Genomic DNA, 7,890 nt, shown 5'->3' with positions numbered 1-7,890 from the left:
ATGTTTATTTCGTAATACGTTGTAAAATGAAGATAAATTCATATAAATCGTTAGAACCTTATTTGATCAATACCAAAAATATATCACGTTTTTTTTTTTTAATTAATTGGTACTAAAACCAACGTTGCATTATCAGTAGCAAAGACATATGTAACTTCGTATAAGACGAATAAAGTCTAAGGAAAAAACGTGCCTCGGAATTCAAGCAAAAGTCATTCTCGAATAGATGGCGCACACACCTTTAGCCTATCCTCGGCTAGATGGCGTGACGACACCGTTTCATATTTAACAATTTTAACACATAGATATCAGTGAATGAACATGGATCAAAATGATATAAAAATAATAAAATCATTTATCCATATATATACATTTTTTGATAACTTTATACGATTTCATTTTGAGTTTTAGTAGTGTGTCGATAGATGGCAGTAAATTTACAGTGACTACACAATTTACAATGACAGGACCCCTCTATTGTCAGTAGGTATTATCACAATGTTAGAAAAATCTAAAAAAACAGGTATTCAGAGTTTTGGTAAAATTTATAAATGGTTACTTAATTCCTTAGCAAAATAGTTAAAAGTGTCTCATCGTTTTTATTCATCTTAATTTTGCTTTAAACTATCACAACGGCTTCCGCGAAGTTCCACAGCAACCGCGATGCGTAACCTTAATTAGCCTCGTGAATAACTGAATACGTACTAGTGCGCCATTCATGCTCCGCCATTCAGGGCTTTTTACTACTTACGGGACTGTATTAATGCTATTTTTGTTACCCTGTGTATAGTGGAGTGCTAATTTATCTCCACCCTTTCATAAATATCTCATATTACTTTGATGCTTGATGTACCTTTTTTTTTTTTTTTTTTTTCTTTAGCCTATTAGTGTGTCCCACTGCTGGGCAAAGGCCTCCCCTCTTTCCCGCCACTTGTCTCTGTCTAATGCACACTCCCGCCACTCCACACAGAATGTATCTAGGTTGTCCCGCCATCTCCGTTTGGGTCTTCCTCTGCCCCGAGATCCATCCTGTGGGATCCAGTCCGTGGATACTTTAGCCCAGCGTTCTGGGTGCATTCGGCAGATGTGCCCTGCCCAGTCCCATTTCAGCTTTGCGGCCTTCATGCCCACATCCACAATGCCAGTTTTGGAACGCAGTTCGGTGTTTCTAATACGGTCGGTTCTACGAACACCCAGTATGCTGCGTTCCATTGCTCTCTGGCAAACCTTGAGTCTGGACTTTTCAGTTTCAGTTTGAGACCATGTTTGGGCGCCGTAGGTAAGGATAGGCAGGATACACATGTCGAGGAGTTTGCGCTTTAAAGAGAGTGGAAGGTTGCCCTTCATTAGCGTCTTCATGGACCAGAAGCTCTTCCAGGCGTTTGCGATACGGCGATCAATTTCTTTGAACTGCCTGTTGTCGAAGGACACTAACTGGCCCAAGTAGATATACTCGTCGACATACTGCATATCCCGCCCATCTACCATTACACTACGTTTCTCGCGGTTGGTCATCAACTGTGTCTTGGATCTATTCATGGAAAGTCCGACTTGAAGGCTTGCCATGCAAAGTTCTTGGAGCATTTGTTCGAGTTGGGATGCGGTGTGGGAGAACAGGACAATGTCGTCGGCAAAGCGTAGGTTGGTTAACCTTTTGCCGCCGACGTCGATTCCCATTGTTTTCCAGGAGGCCGCCAGCTTTCGGAATATTTCCTCTATAGCACAAGTGAAAAGCTTTGGAGAAAGCGGATCTCCCTGTTTCACACCTTTTTCAATTGGAAATTTGGGGCCGGGAGCGTGAAGTTTGATGCATGCGGTACTCTGATGGTATATGGTGCCAACGAGTTCGATGTAGGCATTATTAATATTGATGATGTACCTAATCTATATAAATTGTTATTGATCCTCATTTATTGGCCTGACTGTCTAGTCATATGACAATATATTTATTTCTAAAAAGTATTAAAAAAATAAATAAACTAAACATTAAAATTAAAACTAAAACTAAACTCTAACAACTATATACACATATTTACAAATAAAAAAAATGGGAGCTAGCTCGGTGGCGGATGGTAGGGTACCCAGAAGGCTGGTGGCATTGCCGCGCTGAATGATAGTGTAGATATTTTTAGTTGATAGACCTACAGAATACCTCTGCCTCAATCAATCAATCAATTATGCCTCATGACAAAGAAATTATATTATAAGAAATGAAAGCATAATTTGTATATTTAATTAAAGATTTTTTTTATAAATGTTGCTTAATAGCATGTGCGAAATGTCTGTTACGCTGTATCAATACAATTTACCAAGGGGCCACACACAGTATCAAACTAATTTTATATAATTTTAGTCAATAACACGTTGTAATATGATACAAATTTCAATTCATTCGTTAACCGAAAATGGTTCTATTCGTAAATAAATTATAAAATGTTAATCAGCACCATTCCCTGCCAAATAAGCTGAGAAGAAGTTTAATTTAGAAGAAACATGTAATAAAAACATAAAGAACCAATTTGGAGCCATCAACTAGAAGTTAATTAGGATGCTTTGAGTGGAACCGAAATGGCCTCATTAATTTACTAAAGTTCCAAAATCACATTTGGGTTGTAAACTGAGTTATTGATGCAAATTAGCTAAGTTGCTGATTTAACGGTATCAATTAAAAAAAGTTAATTTATTTGTAAATTGCCCTTTAATTAACCCTAGTGCTAATAAGGGTATTTTATGTTCTTGATGCAAATAAAGGAATCTTAATACTATTATCAAATTCAATTTAAAATGGAAGTGTTAATTGTGTATAGATAGTTATGAGGCATATCACCTGTAAAATGCAATGCCTAAATTTGAGTGTAACAATATTTTGATGTTAAATACGATGCCTATTGTAGTAATTAATATGCCATAGTTGGTAGGTACCTACTTTTTAGGGTTTCCGTACCCAAAGGGTAAAAACGGGACCCTATTACTAAGACTCCGCTGTCCGTCCGTCCGTCCGTCCCTCTGTCACCAGGCTGTATCTCATGAACCGTGATAGCTAGGCAGTTGAAATTGTCACCGATAGTGTATTTCTGTTGCCGCTTTAACAACAAATATTAAAAAGTACGGAACCCTCGGTGGGCGAGTCCAACTCGCACTTGTCCCGTTTTTTATAAGTTTTATAACAATGCTTCCTCTATGTTCGTGTTTATACGATACTAGCGACCCGCCCCGGCTTCGCACAGGTTAACAAATAATACACCTAAACCTTCCTCAAGAATCACTCTATTGATAGGTGAAAACCGCATAAAAATCTGTTCAGTAGTGTTTGAGTTTATCGCGAACATACAAACACACAATAGACCCACGCAGCGGGGGACTATGTTTTATAAGGTGTAGTGATTAGGGGTCATCCATTAATTACGTCACACGTTTAGGGGGAGGGAGGGGGTCAAGAAAATGTGACATATTGTGACATGGGGGAGGGGGGAGACACAAACTTTGTGACGTCACTTTAACTTCATCAGTAACCGAATTTTTTTTTTTTATTATTTTATTCGCTGTACATTTAAATAACAAGTTTTTAAAACGATAATCGTTTTTATTCTTTTAATTTTCTTTCCTAAGCCGTTTTGGGTTATAAAATTACTAATATTTATATCGTCAAAAATATTTTGATAAAATATTAATAATACTTAGGTACTTACTTAATTCGATTTGGCGATTTCGTAGAAAAAATGTGACGTCACACTAGGGGGGAGGGGTTTGCCAAATGTGACCAAGTGTGACAAGGGGGGGGGAGGGGTCAAAAAACCTAGAAATTCGTGTGACGTAATTAATGGATGACCCCTTATGTACCTACTTAATGATTTTTATTTATTAATACCTATAACTTATTAAAGAACATGAAAAGGAATATAAAACTAAAACCAACTATAATTAAAATAACTAAAACTAAAAATTAAAAATACCTACCAAAATTTGTACTTAATGTATTTATGTGCCTGCACAAAAAAAACTCTAGCTCAGTCTTATTTTACCTTACACTCTTATTTTGCACTCCCACTATTAATCGAGAACGAATATATATAGATGGTCAAGCAAATCTTGTCAGTAGAAAAAGGCGCGAAATTCAAATTTTCTATGAGACGATATACCTTCGCGCCTACATTTTTCAAATTTGCCGCCTTTTTCTACTGACAAGATCTGCTTGACCAACTTTATATAAGTTAGTTACCCACTATGAACAGTAAATGATATTTAAAAAAATGGAGGAACGAGCCTAACGTTGGCGCCAGCAACTTCATTATGGTACACTTTTTATCATATTGATCATGGCAGTGACAGACCCGACTTCTGTATTAATGATTCATGCAAATCCTTCAATTACTTGCACTTTTTTAACCAGAGTAAAATCTATCATCCACAATTACGAAGGTTTCAATCAATAGCGCGTACGCATTAATACTTGACATATACTCATTGAATCCTAACCAAAAGCAAACTCATTTTACATCTGAATAAATTCTAAAGCTCCTTAACGCGTAGTTATAAAGCTGCTAATCGCTTAGCGTTAAATTTATACATAGGATGCTGTAACGTGGTTACGTTAATGAATTTTAGCTTTCGAACGGACCTGATATATGTATGAGGACGACTGCTCGAATAACGTGACGTGAAAAATTATAATCATCAGTAATCGGTCACGCAGCGCCGGGTAATTGAATATGTCTTGATATTCGATGAGATATAGAACTTGATATCACAGTATGTTAAGTATGTTTCTTAAATCAGTTGATTAACTATCTTAGCAATATTACCATACGCTTTCAAATATTATATTACGCTAACAAGTTCTTTATATGTACAGGGTGGCTAAAAAATAACTACATTCCCGTTGCCAGGGAGGTTTTGGGATTAAGTACACTGAGCAACTTTTAGTATGGGACTAAACCCGTAATCGCGAAAAAAATTTTGGCTGTTTCGTACATTTTGGCTGGTCCATTTTCTATGGGAGGGTAATTTTTTTTTCTCGATTTCGGGGTTGGTCCCATAGTTAAAGTTGCTCAGTATAATCCCAAAACCTCCATGACAACGGGAATGCAGTTATTTTTTAGCCACCGTGTATATTTAGGTATTTATAACATTGCTTAGGTCAGGCGAAAGTCAGAAGGAATGAAAAATTTATTCACACACGGTTATGTCCATGGCCAGCGATGACTACTTCCTATCAGACGGCTCGTCTGCTCGTTTGCTTCCTATTACATAAAAAAAAACACCACCGTTTAAACAGGATTAAACTGTACTGTATATAAACGGGTAACTCCGAGTTAGTTGGCTAACCCTGGAACGCGCAAGTAGCCCTTAGTAGACAATTTTTATTAAAACTCCAGTAAAAATGAACCTAAGTAATACCAAACCAGGATTTACTTAGATTAGAACTCTGTGTTACCGCCTTTAGGTAAGTACATCATTACCCATTCGTAAACATAATATGCCTAGTTATGGTACTGTTCATAATAATTGAACTGTATTTTTATGTGAGCGGAAGCTGTATGTATATTTAAAACCGCTGATATCTATAATACTAGTCTTAATTACTCACGTTTCTGTCTATTGCCTATAAACTAACACGCTAAGTGCTGAACAGTTAGTTAGAATATTTATGCTCAAGAACGAGAAATTCTAGAATGGCAAAGGAAAAATTACATCATAAAATTTTATATTATAGATACATGCTTTTGACTCACATAAACACATGCCTAGTTGGTACTGATCATAATAATTTAACTATATATTTATGGGAGCGGAAGCTGAATATTAAAAATCGCAGATATTTTTAACACTAGTCTAAATTACTGATTTTTCTAACAATTGCCTATAAACTAAGCACGCTAAATGCTGAAGAGTTAGATTATTATACTTAAGTAATAAAATGAATATTCATGCTCAAGAACGAAAATTCTGGAATAACACAGGAAAAATTATATCATAAAATTTTATATTATACCTACATCCTATTGTAATAATAAATTCTTATTTTTTACTTATTTATTTGTAGGTAAATTGATTATTTAGAAACGATCATGCTATTATCTTGTTTATTCAATCTTAATAAAAATAAGACGCATAATTTTATGTAGTCAAGATGACTTCAGTAGTTTAAAGTAAAAAACGGATATAAAATGGTAGGTACTATACCTTTCCGCTTAATAATTACGAGATACCATTATTCTAAGTACACGTTGGCTAGCTTTTGTACTACCTATTAAAATGTTTATAAGTTTTCCAATAAACGTAGTAAAGACTCACTATTCATATGTAAATATGTTAGTTATTTTGAGCCATTTTAAGAGGATGTGAGAAAAATAATAAATAAAAATAAGTACCTAGTTACTATAAAAAAAGCTACTATATTATCACTGCAGACTAGTCATGTCTAGTATAAAGTATAATGATAGACTATAAACATGAAATAAGTTGCGTCATCATAATCCTTGGATTAAACAACTGTACCGATATTCGAAACCTAAGAATAATATTGAGAATGGCAACATTGTGTTGTCGGTCGTATTGTCCTTTTCTAGCATATACGTCCCTCTCTCTCTCTCACATTCCCACCACAGAGCAGTTGGTTTTGACAGGTGTTTGACAGTTACCGCCAAAACAAATTTCCAAGTCATTGGCTTGCTGTTTTTCCATCTGGAAGGTCGTGAAGCTAAACTGCTGGTGAGTTTTTGAATTTGTACCCCAGTTTAGCTGACTATATTGAAAAACAGTTTCTAACGGCTTTTGCCGTTCGAAATAAATATTTAAATTTAATTGTCCGTTAAACAATCTAGCAAATAAAAACGATCCGGAATAGTGATGTGCAAGTGTTTTCAAAGGCTGCCTGCGCGCATCGTGGCTATGCCAATGAAAATACTAAAACACATGTTAGAAAACACATCGAGCTGGTAAAGCGTGCACGTGTCACCATTATAATTTAATTTTATACCTACATTAAGTCTCTTCAGAGTCTTGTTAGTTTAAATCTTTGTGTGTGTGTGTATAATAACGGTTGAAATTTTAATACTTAAATGGTGATCTGTGGAGGCATACTCTTCAGTTTTTAAGTGATTTGTGTTTTCGAATACGAAAGGATCGGATAGTTAATACGTGTTACGTAGAACCTACGTATGAAGGTAGAAGCTTATAGACGTGTAGGTTTTATCTGTCCAAGTATCTATCAGCAATTTGTCTTTTTATCCCGTTCCGGGTTAATATAATATTTATTGCAAAATTTATTTTTTGGTAATAAACTTGCTGATAAATAATGTGTATCCGCTTAGGAGTCGACGAAGCCCCGCTTCGCGGGGCTTCTATTTCCGCTCTGAGGGACACAAGGTAACGAACAAACCTACATCGCAAACATTGCATTTATTTTTGTGGAAAGTGAGTACTTCGGCAGTACATAAACTTAAATCTGACTAGACATAGAGAGAGATTAGCATGGCTCTGCGCAAGAATGACATGCGAAAACGTGAAGTATTTCACTCTTTATCTACCAACTTATCTCTTTGATAAAAAAAAAAAAAAAAATGGTTAAAATGTAGGTAGGTACCTACTTAAATAAATAACTTAGCAGGTACTTACAGCCTAAAAAGGTTAAGGAAAGAACTCTTGCATGTAGTTGCTATATGTGCTTGTGTTATTTTGGATTTGAATAATTTGATTATTAATTCTATACGTAACTACATACAAGAGGGTCAATTCTTAAGCCTACCTACCTACCTACATAAATAGTACACTTGTAAACGTTTCAAATAAAATCGGAAGCCTGTGATTTGGAAGGGCATTAACGATACGGGAATCTTTAGATTGATTCATTGACGAAGACGCATGGTTTGGTTCATATTGTCAAATTAT

General features: G+C 35.6%; 1 non-coding gene across 1 annotated transcript; it reads left to right on the top strand.

Moving 5' to 3' along the window:
- The first annotated feature begins 7,420 nt into the window (after window positions 1-7,420).
- Window positions 7,421-7,524, top strand: LOC134797824 (U6 spliceosomal RNA). Its single transcript, XR_010145114.1, has one exon. It is a non-coding gene; the product is annotated as a U6 spliceosomal RNA (small nuclear RNA).
- Window positions 7,525-7,890: the final 366 nt, after the last annotated feature.

The sequence above is a fragment of the Cydia splendana genome, chromosome 15 (assembly GCF_910591565.1).
Source record: "Cydia splendana chromosome 15, ilCydSple1.2, whole genome shotgun sequence".
Lineage (NCBI taxonomy): Eukaryota > Metazoa > Arthropoda > Insecta > Lepidoptera > Tortricidae > Cydia > Cydia splendana.
The sequence above is the reverse complement of the archived record's forward strand: the minus strand, read 5'-3'. Positions and strand labels throughout refer to the sequence as shown.